At 39.8% G+C, this 20,120-nt stretch overlaps 1 protein-coding gene across 5 annotated transcripts in view; it reads right to left on the bottom strand.

Moving 5' to 3' along the window:
* FILIP1 (filamin A interacting protein 1) overlaps positions 1 to 20,120 on the bottom strand; it is a 110,908-nt gene that overhangs the window by 73,738 nt on the left and 17,050 nt on the right. For 3 of the 5 annotated variants that reach the window (XM_065681404.1, XM_065681399.1, XM_065681402.1), the window contains exon 2: positions 5,951 to 6,091. The exons of the other annotated variants lie outside the window; for them this stretch is intronic. The gene's annotated coding sequence lies outside the window, so the exon portion shown is untranslated. The remainder of the gene's footprint in view (positions 1 to 5,950; positions 6,092 to 20,120) is intronic. 5 annotated transcript variants of the gene reach the window in all.

Genomic DNA, 20,120 nt, shown 5'->3' with positions numbered 1-20,120 from the left:
GTTGCTGGGCTTCATGGCACAAACTTTGAGCTCTTCTGCTTCCTATCACTGATAAGAGGACTAACTCTTCAAGGCCTCAGAATGGCCCCTGCATTATTCAAAGCCCCAGCCTTAACTTGTCTTTACTGTTTGTAAAGAGGTAAAAGTAAAGGAGAGTCTTACTTCATTCCTGGCAGTGCCAGCCCAGTGACTGTCATTATTTCCCAGTGATCATGCAGGCTTTCCACTGACTTCAGAATTTGTGGCAAAGAAAGTAAAGAAGTAAATGTCAGCCTAACTGATTTAAATAATACCAGTGCCTCATGCTGACAGGGAGCCACGCAAAAACTTCAGATACCTCACCTGGGCACTGAAAATGGCTTCATCCACTTTAATAGCTTTCATTTATATAAACCATATTTATGTGCCTCTTCTAATGTCTTAGTTTCAAAATCCCTAGACAATTTCTTCACTTGAAAAGAATGAAGTTTAAGAGTTACCGTGCATGTACAAGTTTAGCTGGTTTTGATGTTTTTTTGAACAGCCTGTCAATGTTAATCTGCTCAAATCTTCACATGGCTTTTTAGTTCAGAGCAAAAAGTCAGGCTAAGATGAAAACATAGCATAGCTACTTTGAGTAGGGAAAGAAAAGAGAAGGAAGAAGCAAATAGATATCTTTGCATGGGCTTGGTCTTGCATTAACTGGAATTACCTGCTGTCAGATTCAAGTTGCTTTAATGTCTGTGACTCTTTAAAATCCAGTTTCAACAGGGATAAAATCTAAGTGAATTGTGTTTGTCTTGTTGCAACTAGCCAAACACCCCACCTTAAGTTTTTAAAAAAGGATGAATTTTCTTTTTTTCTTTTTTTTTTTTTTTTTCACTAGGACAAAGTAAAAAAACTTAGCTGCTTTTTTTAGAAAGTAATTTCAGTTCAGAGCCATGGAAAGATATCAAAAAGAGCTCCTACAAATGGAGTGGGTGTTTTACAAGGCTACATGAAGTTAGAATCATCTGCACTGGCACAAATTCATACTGTTCAGCTTTAAGTATCTCACTTGTGTGACCCAGCTAGGAGTTCAGGTTTCATCCATAATCTGCAGCATCTTTGAAATGGGGCCCAGGCTCTCTGAGGTTATGTTAAGACTTCAGGCCTGCCCTTATCCTTATCCTCAGTCATGCAGCTCCAGTGACCACTGCTGAAACCTGCCATGGCTCCTGTCTATCAGGGGAAGCACCTCCTGATTTTCTTTCCACAGAAAAAGGTGCTGTGCAGAGGGTGGTATGGCTACAGCCTCCCTGTGAGAGGACATGGCTGGAGGACACTACTGCATCCTGCCCTTGTGATGTGTTGGGAGGTCTCAGTTTTGCCCCTCTGAGCCACCACTGACCTTTCTAAAGAGGTTGTGCCCTTAATTTGGGCACATCAGTAAAATAACTGATAAACTGGCCCTGGATCCATAAACACATCATCAGAAAGGCTGATTCTGCTCTTGGGTGGGGAGGCAATAGCAGGTATTTGGCACCTCGTTATCAGCATCTGACACAGTGCCACACTTGGTGGCAAATGTAAGGACATGACAGAGGCTGTGGGACTGTGTCCACCCCTCACAGGCCCTTCTATAACCAACCCTGCCAACTTTGTTTTAATGAAGTCGCAACCTCAAGTGGTGTGTGATGCTGGGGTGGATTTTCTACAAGACACAGGCCACTGCTGCAGGGACACTTCTGGCCAGGAGGAGCAGAGAACAGTGTTTCTAAAAAGTACTGAAAAGAGTCAAAAGGCCACTGTTACTGAGATACCTAACCCGGAAATGAGCTCTTTTGACTCTCCAGACACAATTAATTTGTGCTGAACAGTTTCTTGGGAGGAAAAGAGGGGAGAATTTCGCCATTATTGGCCAAAACAACTAATTTAAGGAAAGCAATAAAAAATGTATCTGCGTTAGCTTTCTTTTAGTTAGAGCAAGTGAAACTAGAGACTAATTTTTAATAATTAAGGTAAATCTGGAAAAAAATTAACTTAATAGAATTTTCAAGTTTCTATTTCCTATGAGGATGTAGGTGACAGGAAAGCAATGTGGGTCTCAGTGCCGAAATGAATTGGTGTGTTCCTTTAAATATTAAGGCATCACTGGGTTTCTCAATACAAATTTAGACTGATTTGACTTTTCACAACAATTCCAAAAAGTTTGGTCACCACTCAAAAAAAGGGCAGGGCAGGGAGGGGGACACGGGACATATGCAAATGGTATATGGTTGGTAAATCAACTAAGAAACCAGGTAAGAAAGCTGCATATAAATAGAGAAATTACTGTTTCGATTTAATGAAAAACTGTCTGACCCAGCAGTTATGTAATGTCTCAGCATTGCTTATTTGTTTACTTAAATATTTTTCAGCTGCCTTCAAGGAAGTTTAGATGACTGAGAAATTACTTTGGGCTGCTTCTCCTGTGCATATGTGGCGAACCCATGGCCTTGGCAAGGACCTGCTACGGTCACTGTTGGCAGCTCCCATCATGTCTTGGCTCTGTGGGCAGCAGGCTGGACCCTGCACTGCCCAGGCAGCTGCTTTTTTAGGTGTAAATGCTAGTTATGGTCAGAAGGGTAGTTTTTCCTCTGATTTGCTCAAAATGTCATTGTTATTGCTTTTTAGCTTCTCACTTGTGGGTTGGGAAATGGAAGATAAACCAGCCTTCTTCTTGTGAGGATGCAAATTCACCTCTTGCCATATTAAGGTACTATATTTAGTTATCTTAAGACACAAGACGTGACAGAAAGTGTTCTCATATGCTCATTTCCCATTTCATATACTATTTTACTCCCAGTGAGAATAAACCTGTTGTGGTTTAAACAAAAGTCATCCATAAATCACACAGTCGCTCTCTCACTCCCCCCACTTCTTGCCCTCCCCCTACTCCCGGAGGGACGGAGAGGAGAATAGAAAAGAATGCAACTCCCACGGGTTGAAATAAGAGCAGTTTAGTAACTAAGGTATAACACAAACCACTGCTGCTACCACCAATGATAATAATGCTAAAGGAAATAACAAGAGGAAAGAATACAACACCTCAACACCAGCCAACCAATAACTCGCCCCACTCCCCCCAGCCGAGTACCGACCGATACCTCCTCCAACCCTGCAGTCCCAGCCCTTCCGGGTAACTCTCCGTTACATCCTGGGCATGACGTGCTGTGGTATGGAATACCTCTTTGGTCAGTTTGGGTCAGGTGCCCTGTCTCTGCTTCCTCCCGGCTTCCCCTCCTCCGTGTCAGAGCATGAGGCTCAGAAAGTCCTTGGCCAGACCAAACATTTGAGCAGCAACTAAAAACATTGGTGTTATCAACACTGTTCCCAGGCCAAAAAGTCAAAAACACAGTGCTGCACCAGCTACTGCTAAACCCAGGACAAAACCTCACGCAAGTTTCTATAGCTAGTGACAATGCCTAAGTGAACTTTCAGTACCACCTCTTTTCTCTTAATATTCACTGCAGAGACCACAGATAAGAGCGTTTTCTTGTCTGTATTTGTCCACACATGCACTGCAGGGATTTAAGACGTGAAAGAGTTTTTTTCAGACCTGCCCACCTGAAAGTTAAAGGGCAGCTCTCCAGAGCACCCAGTAGCCTACTGGTAAGCACAGCTGTTCAGAAAAACCAAGCTCTGACTACCCAGCTGAGCCTTCACTGTGTATATACTGAGAACCTTTCAGAAAAGTCAGGACAAAGTCCTCCTGTTGAATAAATATTTCTTTACTGAATTATGAAGAGTATTTTATACCTGTAAACTTGAGAGACTCTGCTAAGGTAAATGTAATTTGAGAAATGCCTACTTTTGTTTATTAATATAATATTTATCAGCTAGGAAACTAAATTAAATTCATCAGTTCATGTCCATTTCTATTCAGTCACACTTTCAGATTTGCTTTTAACAGCACAGTGCTTTACGATTTGTGTATTATCATCTTAGAGAAATTATTAAATTCAGTTGAAACCCAGAAAACCCATCTGCCTCCATATTAAGTTCTGTAACTCATTAATCAAAGTTGATTTCAAAATCCAGTATCCTACTACACCTTTTAAATTCATCCCACACAGCATCATTGACTGCATGCAAAGCAAACAACATAAATTAAATGCGAAATTAAAAATCAGTCAGCAATTTGTCAGTTGCTTCTAGGACTGCGAAACCGAGCTGGTAGGAAATGGCCATGTTTAGAGAATCTCTGTACAGCTGGGCATCTGCCATGTGCTTGACCTAAGGTAGCTGTCATGCTTGCAAAAAAATCCTGATTATGATTGTACATACTGATACAAATGTAATCACTTTTCGGTGTAAAGGAAAACCAAAAGCTTGCACAGAAAAATGCTTGGAAGCACGTGCCAGTGTGGTAGCATGGCTCAGCTATAGCACCAGCCTTCCCAGCACTAGAAATCATCTGGCCATACCCCACAGAAAGCAGCAAACACCAAGTATTCAATAAGCCTCAGACTTGTTGAAATAAGCATGTGTTGAAGACAGAGGATTATAATTAGAGGGATAGTAAAGCCTGGAAAATAAAACCATTGTCAGAATGCAGCATTTAGCATTATAGCACAGACACCATGAACGGGTATGCCAAGCAGGCTTAGCTCTCCTGCCTTTTGCTCAGCCAGGGTATGAAGTAATGTTGCTCAAACAATTTCATGACATTATCTCTATTTAAGTAAGCAAGAACAAGGCTGGGGAGTTCTGTATAAATACTTGTCACTGACTGATCTCTCTTGAAGATGAATTTCTAGAAAGGAAAAACCCCAGAGTTATTCTTCCCATTGTATCTTCAAGAAAGATGACAGCGCAATTTTATTAGGCTTTCTCAAACCTCAGAGAAACTTTTCCAAATGCCTATAAAGGTGGAGGAGTAAATAAACGGTTTGTTGAAGTAATGGAACAATTACAGGACTTCATAACTCATGCATATTTTTAAACAAAAAAGAAAATACCGTGGGTTTTTTTTTTTTAATTAGCTTTAAAAACTCTATAACCAGAAACTCATCATTAGGATTTTGTACTCACCTCGACTTTGTATCAGGGAAAAATATTTTGTTTGTGTAACATTGTTAGGCAAAATAGTAACTATACAAATTTAAGAAATAAAAACTTATTTATGCCAAGTTAATGGAAATTAGCAATGACAATTTAAGGAGGCTTATGTGATGTATTGCAGGTTTCAACCAACTAAAAATAGAAAAGCTATACAAGCCATAAAAATTGCACAATGTACAACTTTCAGTTCCAGGAAGATTGTGCTTGCAATCCTTGACTACAAATGGAGTTGCTTTCTTACTGTTGAGACAGATCTTCTGGGACCATAATTAGTATAGACAATCCCAAGAATTCAAAATGAGTAGACACTTATGATATTGGGATTAAAGTTGTGGAATTTTTATTAAATCAGTTAGTGATTGCCTTCCAGTTTTTGAGCTGGGTTTACAACTTCAAAGAATGTTCCAGCACCATGAGGCATTTTAAAAACTGTTACTGTATAACAAATGTGACGGCAATGAGACTTTTAAAAGACAGGCAAAATCCCACATGAATATTGTAAGACACTCAGTATGGTCATAAACGTCAGCAGTGCCTGCTGAAGAGTTCCTCATTATGCTAACTTGTTAACTCAGGATGCTTATTACTAACTCATTAAGCAAAAACAAAAATCAGGGGAAACAAGGTACTTTCAGGATGTCCTTGGTAAACCTCAACAGTCCCTGGGGACTTTTACAGCCCTGCAATTCAGATGAGACTTTGAAAGACAAGAGATGACATAAGTCATCTTAGTCTCCTCCTGGAGCTGATATCTGCAGGAAGCTCAAGTGCTGCTTTCCAGCCATGCTATTGCAACAGCATCTCCTAAATGTTATTAATTTAGAAGCACAGCTCCACCTGAAAGCTCCTGTGTATCAGCCAGACATCCCATGGTGTGGAGTCATACCTGTGTTGAGGGATGCTTCCACAGCAGGGGCTTCGCTAGAATCTAGGTCCGGAGTGGGGAGGAGGGAGTCGAGGATGGAGGTACTCCTGTGCCATCACTCTGCCGCTCCCACCCGAGGCTGACTGGGGTCCCTGATGCTCCCTAGAGAAAAGATATGGCTCAGGGGCTGCATGCAAGGACAAAGAGAGAAGCAGCATGTTCTGCTTGCTCTGCCTGCTAGCCAGGTTAGCTAGAAAACAACTTCCAGACTTCAAGTGGTTTGAAAAGTGTTTGTGTTTTCTTTTTTTTTAGCTTAGTTATTCCCATCAGCTTTATCCATGTGTCCCCAAAGCCATGATAGAACATGGTAACCTGAAGAATGCAGAATATGCTAGGTGACATGTTTTCAGGTATGATACAGTATACCAGCCCACATGGTAAAACCTCCTGCTTTTGCTTCCTCCTAAGAGCTGGTACTAGAGGTAGCAGCTTTCTGCTTTAATTTAGCAACCAACACCAAGTAACCCCCTCCATTCAGAAAAGCAGCCATATGAGGGAAGAAAAAAGCTGGTGGGTAATATGCTGGGTTCCTCATTTAGTAGATTAGTTTTGCAGAATATGTGCAATGCTATGCAGTGCAATGAAACGATGAAATGACAGCAGAGAAGAGAAATAATATGTCCAGCTTGGCCCATCTGTTAGTCAAACTGCATGTAGTCTGCGGACTTCTGGCTTCTCAATGAAAATGCATGACTTCCTTGGCTGATCAAGCTGGGCAATCCACAGCACAGCAGCAAGACCTGCAGAGCAGTTTCTTTCACAGCCCACAAAGAAAACAAAGGTAGGCTGCGGACATGGCAACAAATCCACGTACTGTGGAGATAATACCAGACATGGAGGGAACTGGAGCATTGCTTATTGGAAAGCTGTGTGTGTTGCAAGGTATATGGGGAACTGAAAGAAGGCAAGGTCTCATGTTGATGAAAGCTCATTCATGTATTTGATTAGTTTGCATAAATGAACAGAATTTGAATCCATCTTGTGGATTTCCTGAATTCTGCCCTGACTTCCTCAACTGAGCAGCACAATTATGATATAAGCAGTTTGGTAGGTCAAACCCACTTCAGAGACAGCTAGCATGGAAAGATCAGAGCCAATGGATCTGAGCAGCTATGTGTCCAGGCAGGCTCAGCGGCAGGACTGGCAGTGCCAAAGACCTTCTGAGGACTGAGAGACCATGGCAAAACATTTGGGTCAGGTAGAACATGGTGTTCTGGAAAGCTGTGATATTTTTAAAGAAAACTGACAATTTTGATCAACTCTATACACTGACTGTTATTTAAATAATTTATATAGGTCTCCTAATAATAATGTCGTCCTACTAGGGATGTTACCATTTAAGGAATAAAGCTTGACTATTAGGGTGTCTAAGTTAATAACAGAACAGTGTACGGCAAACTTCCCCCTTATTTCTTAACAAACTGTATGTGATTTCCTGCAAAGTAGTAAATATCAGCTTGGTATGTGCAGATTTTATTTTTTTTTTTTTGTCCTTGCTCTGGATTGAAATAATAAAATTTATTGCATGATGAACAATACAAGGATAGATACAATAATGGAATCTCAAGCAGCCATAATCACAGTCAAATTGGTGCAAACACGTTAACTTGACCATATAAGAGGAAAAAAACCCCATCTTATTTTATTTATAAACACTTTCATTTTCTTTAAAACTTGTTTAGCAAACATCAGTCTTGAGCAGCAAGTTCTAGGACAAAATTGAGCAATTATCTGTCTGTTTATTTACTTCTTAATAATAGAAAATATTTCCTACACGTGCAAGAATTCAGGTTATCACACCGCTATACCCACAAGCTCTGAATTGTGTCTGGCATGACGGTTAAAAGCAGCAAAGTAGAGATAATTTGTATGAGACACATAGGATTTACAGGAATTAATTCTTCATCCTACAAAAAGGTTTTCCTTCTAAAAAGTCAGTGAGATTTTTATCATTCATTTTAACAGAGGAAGGATCAAGACTATTGTCTTTAAAAAGCTAATGTACAACTATTTAGAGCTAATAAAAGAAAGTAAGCCATGTGTTTGCAAAGACCTTCATTTTCAGTGATTCACAAAATATAAGAAAGTATAGTTTTCTGACAATACCAGCTCATATTAAATAATAAGATTACCAAAAAGGTAGGTCAAGGCTTAATGAGTCAAATTCTGATTTAATCTGTCTAGACTCTTCTGAGTTTAATGAAGTTACTTTGGATTTTCATGAGTCTAAACGAGATTAAAATCTGATGTACTGAATGCAGGAAAAAAAAAAAGGAAAAAAGTGGCAGTGTTCATAATTTGCAGAAACCTTGTTCACTGGAAACATGGTTTAAGAATAGGCCCTCAAGAACACTTTCTCTCCACTATTGTTTTAAAGTCATCTTACAAACGTAGTAACTACACCTAAATCTTCCCAAGAGGAGATATGCTGGAACACTTTTCAGAATTGAGTAATTTAGATCCTCTGGTGCTTTACCAAGCAGCAGGATAGGTAGATCTTTTACACTACTCTGGAAAACCTTTTTCTTCATTAAACTTTAAAATACGTTGAAATAATATTTATGCATACATGTGCCTTATTCTCCACTTTAACTAAGTAATGCTACACTAAATATGGTGAGCAAAAGAAACACTCAGAATATCACTGTATTCAATTAAAATACATTAAAATACTCTCCATGATATGACATTGTGTAAGCCATTGAGATTTTGCCACTGACTTGAATAAAGCTGGCATTTCACTCACAGCCATCACACAGGCATATGAAAAACACTTCTAACTACTCGTTAGGCTAATTAAAGTAGCAGCATGCAGACTTTGCCTTACTAGCATCTTTAACCTAGCAGGGATACAGTAATATCACAGCCCTTTGCACAGCAGGATGCCTCCTGGACTGCTTTTTCCATGCCAGTTGTTAAGAGTTTTAATCACATACACTAAATAGAATCTTTTTTTCTTTTTTTTTTTTTTTGCTCTCAGCACAGTAATATGAAGCTATTGACTCTCTGTAGAATTTTTTTTGAGAAAGCATCTCAGCTTTCTATTTTCACATACACATGCCCTTTTTCTGCCATTCCACTATGGATCAGGGAACCAAACTTATCAGAAGGAAAGCTGAAGTTTTCTTTGGCATGTTGGCCAAGATACCCTAACAACAGCTTTGGTGAAAGTGCCTATACTCGCATTGATCTACAAGCCAGGAGCCTCAAAGGAGCAGCCAGGGAAAGCAAAGAGCTTTCGAAGCTGTTTTTCTCACTCCCTTGCACCTCCAAGCTCCAGCTGTCACACTGGGGATGGTGAAATGAAGAACAAGTCCCTCTGGACAGACAGTCTGGTGGGCACTGTGAAAGTCTGGCTACGCACAATTAGTCAGAATAGGACACAAACTGAAGCTGATTTTGGCAAGCACCTTATGCCCTGCCAGAATCACAGAAGGCTTAAAGGGGCACCTACTTCCCAGGACCCACAGGCCACTAGTGGGGCAGGCAGCATGAGACAGTTTTCACTATCAAATCAACTCTTTGATGATGACTATTAATGTCAGAAACGTCTGTTAGAATTACAGTTCCATTTAATTTATTGACAGAGCCCAGAGGGCCCAGGACCCCATGTCAGCCCCTGTGGGACCATCAGCTCCTCTCCCAGCGGGGCCAGTCTCCATCTCCCCACAGCCCTGCCCTGCTTGGCCATGGGCCTTACTGAGCTGGACCCATTTTTGTGCCCACAGCCCATCCTGACCTTGTCCAATCCCCAGGGAAGTGCCTTATGCTTAAGGGTTGGGCTGCCCTCAGCTCACTAGCCCTCACAGAGATAACTCCTTCTTCCAGCCCCCAGGGAGCAGCCACCCATGCAGTGCCCTGACATGTATTTCCTTAATTGTGTTTTTAATTGCTTGTAATCACAGTTGGAATTCCCTGTTCTCTTGCTTAAGAAATAGCTTGTACTTTAAAAGCTTTTTATTTTCATTGATCTTCGTATATACATGTATCAGCTTAAATTTGTGCTTCTCTTTTCCTACAGCATACTAGTGAAGTTCTTTCTTCCTTATGCTACAGCACAAAGAAAAACTAAAAAAGAATTTAGTGTGTTTATCCCCAAGAAAAAGAAGGATTGTAGAAAAACATATGCCTCCCCCCAGTGCAGCAATGTCTCTCCTCCACACTAACAAAGGCAGCCTCCACTCCAGTGATCATGACTCCAAGTGCTGGGATGCAGACTCAACATGACTGGAAAAAACTTTTTGTATGAAGCTCCCCTTGAAACTTGATTATACTATCTACCCAGTAAGGTTTAGAAATAAAATAGCCCCCGAAAGACTTCTGTCATAATCTTAACAGCTGGAAGTCAAGAGTTCCCTGGAGTTTTCCAAGAAGGTGTGGCATAGGATATCAGGGGATACTGGATTTGACCAAATATCCTTTTCTCTGTGGTCTTAGGAGGCAGTGGGATTGGTTGTTCCCCAGTCTCTTTTGCTTTCCAGGGGCTCACACTGACAGAAGCATTCTGCAAAGCTAACTCCAGGGAACCAACCCCCTGAACTCTGCCATTAAAATACAAAGACAATGCTAGATGATCTTAAGGTCCTTTCAAACCCAACTCATTCTATAATTCTATGATTCCATGATTCTTTGCGAACACAACTGTGGCTTCTCCAGGAAAGACTCATCACTTAGTAGAGTGTTCATAGGAATTTTCTGTCATTGTTAAAAAACTTTCAAATTGCCAGACCCGTTTCTTTGATGATTACTGTCATAAATCTAATCAGCTGCACATTATGCTGGCTGAAGGTCTTAACCAAATCATAATTTCTTTGATTTCCCAGCTCTTGATTAAAACTCTAAAACCTTTCATACTGCAATTTCAATCAACAACTTAGAAAAAAGCCTAATTATTTCTGATAAAGATCCCCTTAGAAGATTTCAAAAGCTTTACTCAATCTCTCAACTATTTGGCAAAGCATATCCTTGCAAGCCTGAAATTATTATTCTCTTTGCTACAGTTTCTTTTATTATGCTATTATACAAGACTCTTGTACATTGTCATTTGTAGCACATTACCTCAGACTTGTTCAGGTACAAAGATGGACTTCTAGAATGACCAGGGGAATAGAGAACCTATCATATGAGAAGGCAGAATGAAGAGCGTGGCTTGTCTAGCTTAGCAAAATAAGGCTGTTAGGGGATCCAGTTGCTGTCTATAAATATATCATGGAAGCAAACATCAGAGATGGGGGAGCCACTTACAGTAAATGACTATGCTGGCAAGGGAACCCATAGGCACAGATCGACCAGAATTTAATCTATGCTAGAAACCAGAAACAAGTTCTCACTTGGACAAATGAGATTTGGGAACAATTTTGCAGTTGAAGTAACAGCAGTAAAAATCCTAACTCCACTAGTGGAACTTGAGAAGTTTATGAAGGGGATAATAAAATGGGATTCTTGCAATATTAGGGTAATAGAACTGATGATCTATTCCAGTCCTGTATTCTTGTATAAAGCTACAGTATATCATGTAGATTCTGTAACCTTCAACCAGAATAAGATATGTCAATATACTTTATATGCTTCAAGCTATTTAAAAACAAAACAAAATCAATCAAACCTCCCAACCAAATAATTCAGTTTAGTAAGTGTATTTGTTCAGGGTAGTGGTAAAACTTTGATAATTTTCTTTTCCACAGTGACAATAAATTCAATATAACCCAAATGTATTACAAAATAAACATCTTTTATGTTCAGTTACCCAGCACTGAAATTCCTGAGATTATTGATAATTAGTTCGATTTGTCCTCTAGCACTGTTTGAGGGTTATTACAAATTTTATACAATATTTTATTCAGAACTTTAAAACCTTTGCAGCTGAAGTTCAACTGTTATTTATGGTATTCTGCTCTAAGCTATAAATTAATTAAGGACAAGCACATTTTTGTGCTAATGCATTTTATGTTGGAGGGTATCCAAAAGATATAGCCAAAGGAACAGAATTATGATTGTTTCTCGTTTACTCATAGCATGGGTTCTACATGTGAGAGGAAAGAATTTTGTTAAAAATAGGGTCATCTGGTTTTGGAGATACTTAATAGAACTTAATTTTTTTCATGCTTAAAAGATTGCTTATGCTGAGCTTGAAGTAGAAACCCATGAACTTGTACAAAGCAGAAAACTTGTTGGGTAAAAGAAAAGTTTGGCAAAAAAACTACTTTCATCAAATGCAGTATTTACATAAAAATCCATCATTAATAAAAAGTATTTATTTCTGAATGTATATACATACACATACACAGAGACCCCCCTGAATGGGACAAAACTATGGCCATGATGGAACTATGCATATTTTCACTTTTCTGTAGATCCTATTTGAAATTTTGACAGAAGTACCGGCACAGAACCTTCATATAAAGTGTCCTAGCACAGAGAAGGCAAATTTTACTGTGAAGATGCCCAAAACACTACTATAAGATTATATCTTATGGCAATTAATAGTATTTTAATCTGATTTACTGTGCTCCCACCTAAACTGGCTTCATAAACATAGTACTGGCTTTGCTGGTTTTGCTATTAGCACTCGGCTTTCTTAACCCATGAAGTTAAAACTCTCACCAGTTTCTTGTGAACAATGATAATTACAGCTTTTCAGATTCAGCATTAGATGCTCAGGAAGAAAGGATCTAGTAGAACAGAAAACATCTCTCCATTGTCATCAGTTAATGGATAAGTTAGGACTGAACTACTGGCTTCTAATAACTTTTTTTACCTTGAATAAAAATACTTCTGAAAGCATTATAAACTTCTGGCTTGAATGAAATGTTGAAAATCAAGAACTCATTTAAACATGTGTTTGTCTACGTAGCTTTGCATGTACTTTTTCATTTTGATATCATTGCCTTTTCCTTTTACTGTATGCACATTCACTCATGTACTGGGAAGGAGCAACCATCTTCTCTAGACTCTTCTTATTCAAGATCCTTCCTTCATGCCTCCATGACACTTTTTTTCTCTCAACTAAGCAATCGCAGTTTCACTTTGGCTCTGATGATGCTAGTGATTTTCATCACATCCTCTGTTACTGTTCTCATTTGTGCTGGCTTTGGCTTTATATCTTCATCATAGTAGCTAGCATGGGGCTGGATTTTAGATTTGTGCTGGAAACAGTGTTCATAGTTCAGGGGTGTTTTAGCTATTGCTGAGCAGAGTTTACACAGAGTCAAGGCATTTTTCTGCTTCTCACACCACCCCACCAGCAAGTAGTCTGGGGGTGCACATGAAGCTGGGAGGGGACACAGCTGGGACAGCTGACCCCAGCTGACTCAAGGGATATTCCATATTACATGGTGTCATGCTTAGCATATAACACTGGGGAAAGAAGTGGGGGGATGTACGGAGTGGTGGTATCTGTCTTCCCAAGTAACCATTACACATGATGGAGCCCTGCTTTCCTGGAGATGGCTGAACATCTGCCTGCCCATGGGAAGTGGTGAATGAATTCCTTGGTTTGCTTTGTGTGTGCAGCTTTTGCTTTACCTGTTAAATTGCCTTTATCTTAACCCATGAGTTTTCTCAGTTTTATTATTCTTCCTCACATCCCACTGAGGGGGTGGGGGTTAGAGTGAGCAAGAGGTTGTGTGGGGCTTAGCTGCTGCCTGAGGTTAAACCATGACACGATTATATGTTTTTAAGGATTCAGTCAGAATCCTTACCTCAGAAATATACATGATGTATATACATCAAAACAGTCTTGTTTCCTCCTTAAACTGCTACTTTCCTCTGCAGCAAAGAATAGATCTTGATTTGAACAGAACCTGTCCATGTGCTCTGAACTCTTTCAGACGCAAACTGGTCATGCATAATTGTAGACTGATGATTTTTCAGAAGGCTGATATTCTGAAACATTTTTCATACACGGGGGGAAATGTGCTCACTACTTTTGAGAGAAAACTTGTTCCATATTAAAAAGAAAAGATTCTGAATTCACACAACAGTAATTCTGAGAAAATCTTAATAAGCCACATTATTTTGTTCAGGTTTGTTTATCGGGTACAAGGGATGGCTTCACTAAGGAATCTCCAGCACTGTAAGTTTTAAGTCTCTGTGATTACTGGTATAAGTATAGTACAGCCTCCCTGTACTACAGCTGGTATCTGTGCTCCTCTGAAATATTAGGGAAAAACAGTCTAGGGATAGTTGGAAAGTTTATAGTACTAATTCTAGATCTAGACCCCTGGGTAACAACTTCATATGAAGGTTTTCTATTCATTTGCTGAGAGAGACAAACCTGCTCTCAAGAGTCATACAGTTATCAGATCATTTCTGTGCCTCATGGCAGCAGAGAGCATTTGCCTTCACCTTTCTTTGCTTGTCTGCAGCTCAGGGAGCTGGACTCGGTAGGGCTCCTGTGTTGACTGCCTCCCATCCAGGCTGTGTCTGGGAAGGAACCCCAGGAAAAGGTGGGTGACTGACATCTTTCAAACCCATGGAGTTCTAGTAGAAGACTTGTCTACGGTACTGTCATGTCCTGGCACCTGCTGTCTTTGGCTGGTTACTCTTGCTTTACACAGGCTTTGAAGCAGTATCCACCAACAAACAGAACAGGCTGGTTCTTCACACACTGAGCAGCAGATCTGCAGAACTGTGGCAGATCTGCTTTGTCCGTGGATGCAGAAGTTAACGTGAGTTGGAGGGAGACAGTAGAGATACTTGAAAGAAACACTTATGGTTGCTAATCAGATAAACCGCATCAGGTTCGGGCCTCCCCTGGAGGGAGGGAGAGTTCTCAGGGGAAGTTTCAAATCCTTGCCCTGCACTTGCTCTCTCCTGCTAGCTGCTTTTGGCCACTGGTTTTGTGTTGGTTGGTTTGTCTGCATGCCTGGGGCAGAGCACAAATGCGGTCCCCAGCTGCCACAAATTATGCTGTGGAGTTCCCTGCAGCTGACTGAATAGCAGGGGTTGGCACAGAGAGAGTGCAAGGCTTAAACCTCACCTTGGGAAAACTAGTCAGCAGTGTACTACTAATTTCTTATTGCTAACTTCTCTCTTTTCATCCAATTGCTTATGGCAGGACATAGAGACAGAAGGATTTGATGCTCACCTATTTTAAACTACTGTGGCTTGGCAGGGGCCCTTGAAAGCAGGCTTCTTTATCCCACTGTAGGTCTGACACAAAAAGCATATTGTTATCTCACTGAGAATACCTTTATTGAATTGTTTTAAATGTAAATGTTATGCTTCCTTTACCGTCTGAATGCAAAAGACTTCTATTTTTAGAAGAAAAACTGTAATTCATACCCTGCAACAACAAAAGCCAACTGTATCCTCAGCTGAAGTACACGAAAATCATATCTCCAAGCAAGTCCTCTAGAACTAGCTTATGTTAGTCTTAAACAAAAATTTGTTGCCATTACTGAGCAGTTCACATCAAGAAAGCTTTTCTTGCAAAACAGTATTTAATGGGCTTGCAAATAAGAGCAGAACAGCAGGGAACTGCAAAATGTTACCTCAAAAGCACTTGCCTCACCCTTAAATTAAATCCAAAATCAACTCTTCTCACGGACAGAAAGAAGGGCAGAGCATGCTGTTTGTCAGTGGGTATGTGAATGAGTTGCATGCCATGGCTCAGATGTCACAGCACTCTCTTCAGCAATGTTTTTAAGCTTTCAGTAATGTCTCAAGCACCTAAAATTAAAGGTATCTTGAAGAGCAAGGATCTTAATCTTACTTATATTGAGATATTTATGTTTATAGATGTAACAGTTGTTCCTCGGAAACTTCATAGTGCTGGAGTTGTAAGTTTTCAAAAAATCTGTATCCAATTTTTTCTAAGCCAGAAAGACTATTTAAGATAAAAGTACTGGAAGCATAAATTATGTTTTCAGAGCTATGTATTGAATTGCTTCTTAATTGCAGAATAGTCTGATATCTGCAATCATTAGCAATGTTTGTGATGCATGTCACAATTAAAATTCCACATAACTGTATTTTTAAAATGATCTCTTCTTTTACTTAGCCATTTTGTTCAAGAATCCCTTTCTCATGGATGAGTTGGTAAAATATGCATCACTTAAGGCTCTGTAAAGAATGCAGCCCCTGCTCTGCTTTATGTCAGATGATTTCATCAGCTCTTGGAGAAGGATTTGAACAGGGATGTTGGCAGGTAAAAGTCCCTTTGTTTTGCTTTATAATAGTGATAATTTATAATTTCAACAAAACATGCATTGTGCATGAGCAGTAGAAAATAATGCAAGAAGAGGGGTGGTCTTTTCTACTTCATGCTATCACTTTAGGAGGTTCTGCTTCTCTAATAGGAGGAACAACTCTTGGGGCTTTAAGGCACCACCACTGTCCTTTCATAGGAGAGGAGGGCTGAGGGATTCAGCCAGCATCAAATCCTTTAGAGCTGCTGCAACCCACAATGCTCTACTTCTCCATGGAACAGTGTAGAAAGCTCTATATGCCCTGATGTTCCCACTGCATAAAAGTTGTGTGCTCCATTCTGCTGAAGACAAGGGTTGAAAGTGGTTACTTGAGTTTCTGGTTGGTTGGTTGGCTGCTTACAGTTTAGTCATTGACGCATCAAGAAATCCTTATTCTCTTCTCTGACAGAGCTTAGAATTGTCTATATGAGTTTTTTATGTTACTTATTGAACTGCTGTTCAATAAAAGATGGTCTTCCAAAACCACATATGGTTAAAATAAGCTTTTTTTTCTGGGAATTTTTTCCCTTACTCACATATTTCCTTTTGAGAAGGAGGTAGTCCTGTGAAATCCTGTGCACAATTGTGCCTGTAGTGCTAAGCACTGTTTGTCCATGAGGAACTAAGAAGACCCAGTGAAGTATTATTAGTTTTGACTCATCTGACCAAAGTATCATCTGCTGTGCTCATTAACTACAATAGTTCAGGTGGAAACATTGGTCCCCGAGCTCTATTAAAATTGTCTGTTTGGTTTTTTTTAATCATCTAATGAAAAAAGAACAAGGAAACAGGCGTTTGAAGCAGAACAGGAGAAAGTAAACAAAAGTGCATGCAGAGGAGATATTAAAATAATGCCTAAAGAATAAACTCAAAAAAATCAGTCTAAACATGTGCCACAAATTCTTTTCCAATGCTAGAATTTTCCAGCATTGGAAGTTCAAAATATGCTTGGAAAGCAGTCACTCTATCTGTAATCTTAGAGAAGTCTGATTCAATAATAATAAAATATATATTTATAATGCAGAAAGGGTTTTATGTGATTGCTCAGATGATCCCAGGCATTTGATGTGTTCAGATGAGAATAACACGAGGATTGTGTCTAAACTAGTAGATTAAACAGTGCCAGGATCTGGTCAAACTTTTGGTGCAGACTAACAAGTGGTCTTCCTGGAATGGTTCAGGAATTAATCCTGGCTGGTGACCAGCCTAGCCAGGGGGTGGTAGCCTGGACATAGCCAGCCTGGTTTTAAGGCTAAGGAAGTTCAATAATGTATGTATGACCGGCTTGTGACAACTGGACTGAGGTTCAGAGAACCAGCATTGGCATTGTCTAATTTCCTGACAACAGACATAGCTAAAGTAGCACCCATAGTTTTTTTACACTTTCTGTATGGCTGTTACCACATCACTTTCAGAAAGGATAAAACTGTGAGAAGCGGAAACACGTATTGTTGCTCTAGCAAACCACAGCAGAACTGCAAAACCCTGATTTTTGAGAGGAATGCAAGCAAATGAGAAGCACTCAGACAGATGGCACAGTCATATGGAAGGAATTCCTGAGGGGGAGTGCAGCAGAGAGAAGAGGAACAGTGAGCATGGCAGAAATATGGGAAGAGCAGCTGCCATAGTTGTTTCTACAAAAGTAAAGAAGGTTGTGCAAATTGCTTCAGGAACCTGCCCCGTGCTGAAATCCAAAGGGAAGAACTAAGGACAGCTTTGTGGGAAAATGTAGTGCCATGCAGATGGGTGAGGTTGGGCTCTGAACTGTTACAGCTGTTAGAGAGGGATCAAAGATGATCACTTCCAAAACTCACAGCTGGAAGAACACTGGGACCCAAAGAGAAGTCTAGCCCACCTGGCAGGCAGCGGCAAATGCCAAACAGAACACAAAGTTCAGACCACAGAGATACATGAAATGAGATAATTCTGATTCCAAATGAATCAGTTGAAGATTCAGATAAATTCCCAATAAAAGCATACTCACACTGGCCAAGTGTGCTTGTCGATTACCCTCTGCCTTCCTGATGAGGATAATCCCATGGCATAAGGTGATTGACAATCCCCCCTATTACTGGCAAAGAGATCCTGACTGACAGGTACAAAGGTTTCATACAAGGGCTTGTGATAGTGCTATTCCTTTCCAGTGTCCCTTCCTAGCAGCAAGAACAATCATGCTGTTCACACACTTTTTCCCACTGTGGCATGGGCTTTGCCAAAGAACTGTTGGTGAAACAGATTAAACAAGAGCCTTCACCTCATTTCCTGTGCTATAGCACTGTAGCATCAAATGAAGAAGTAACTGTGGGAAGAGTATTGCTTGATCCTGCAACCCTGAGACAGAAGTACTCTTTGGAAATGGCATGTGCATAAGCCAGCTGCAAACACATGAGATGTGAGGAAATGGGACAGCATCAGCATATGTGGTCTATTCTGACAAGTTACTTACAAATCTCTATTAGGTACCCCTGGTGAAATGCTTTTTCCAGTGGTTCTTAGCCTGGCATAACTTTCACAGGGATGGCAAAAGTCAATTCACTGCCACAGAACAGTTTCCTGACCGAATTTCAGTAGATCACTCTGGAACGTGGAGATATTAAAGCTCTTCAGCACACTGGTTATAGGATTGTTATTACATGGTCAAACAACAGTTTTCTCTCATTTCATTCTTAGAAATGCTGAAAGCATTCTAGTTAAAACTTCCAAAACCAATTCACACTCAGCCAGATATCCAGCCTGAACAACTGAAGTTTAGCAAAGCTGTAAACAACTGGGCTTCATACAGACTAGATTTTTTCATGAAAAAGGTCACGCAAAATTACATAGGGATCTTGCTATCAGCTTGCACTGTAGTATGTCTTTTCTTCTATGTCGCAATTTACCATCACATTTGTAAGTCAACTGGCATACTTTTAATATAGCATTTAATATCTGCTCAAATTTATGCTTCCCATTTGCATCTACTGCTAATTCATAGTTGATTAGCTAAATTTTGCTAACACGATGACAAAACTTGAGACTAATAGAAATCCTTCAAATGCCTCTACTAACAGGGCTTCAGATTATTTTCTAGACAGAGAAATCTGTGTCAGCCTCACAAAAAGTATCTGCACACAACATCTTGATTTTTCCCAGTTTTTTCGTGACTTTCAGCAAAAACTCACAAAATTTAAGAGAAAGCTACTGAAGTAGTTGACTTAGACCAGCTACTTCTTTTTCTAAGAATTAAACAGATGAGACTCCGAATGTACCTATGTTGATAAGACTGCTTAACAACAAACCCATTCCTTCCACTCTGTGTTCAAAACCAGGCATTTTTAAAGATGCTAAAAATAAAAACCAGAGATTTAATGAAATAAATTCACATATTTTTCTTAGTAAAGAAAACTCTCACTATCTACTTCTCAGTGGATTTAACGGTTTCTTAAGAGTATATGAAAAAAAAGAGATGGCCATGATCAGTAAGCTGACATACACAGCACCTTCTCAAAGATGCCCTAAGAAATTTCTAAATACTCCTTATAATAGTTTCAGCCAAACTTGGGTTTTTTTTTCCTTTATTTGACCTGCAAATATCCTATTTTGGAAGCACTCTGAACATACATAAAGGTAACACAATGTCTGCAGTTTGTTTTCCTGCTGCAATGCTGTATGACAACATTTTTAAGATGAATCTATGTGACACTCTGCCAGACTTTTCTGCGATGTCCTTGGGAATTTTGACCTACTAACTACAAACAAGTTTTAATGCAAGCTGTTTAAGGCAGGCTTGTTTCCATAAAGAAACTGTTTTGATTTTAGGGTTATACAGATGAAATGTTACTCCTTAGAGTCACACTCCAGATGATTTCACTGAATGGCATGACAGAATTGCAAAGGTTTTGCCATCCTTGAGAAGCCTGCGGAAGTGGCTGTTGTAACAAGCCAGTGGAGTTGTACTGAAG

This window comes from Lathamus discolor, chromosome 5, assembly GCF_037157495.1.
Source record: "Lathamus discolor isolate bLatDis1 chromosome 5, bLatDis1.hap1, whole genome shotgun sequence".
Lineage (NCBI taxonomy): Eukaryota > Metazoa > Chordata > Aves > Psittaciformes > Psittacidae > Lathamus > Lathamus discolor.
The sequence above is the reverse complement of the archived record's forward strand: the minus strand, read 5'-3'. Positions and strand labels throughout refer to the sequence as shown.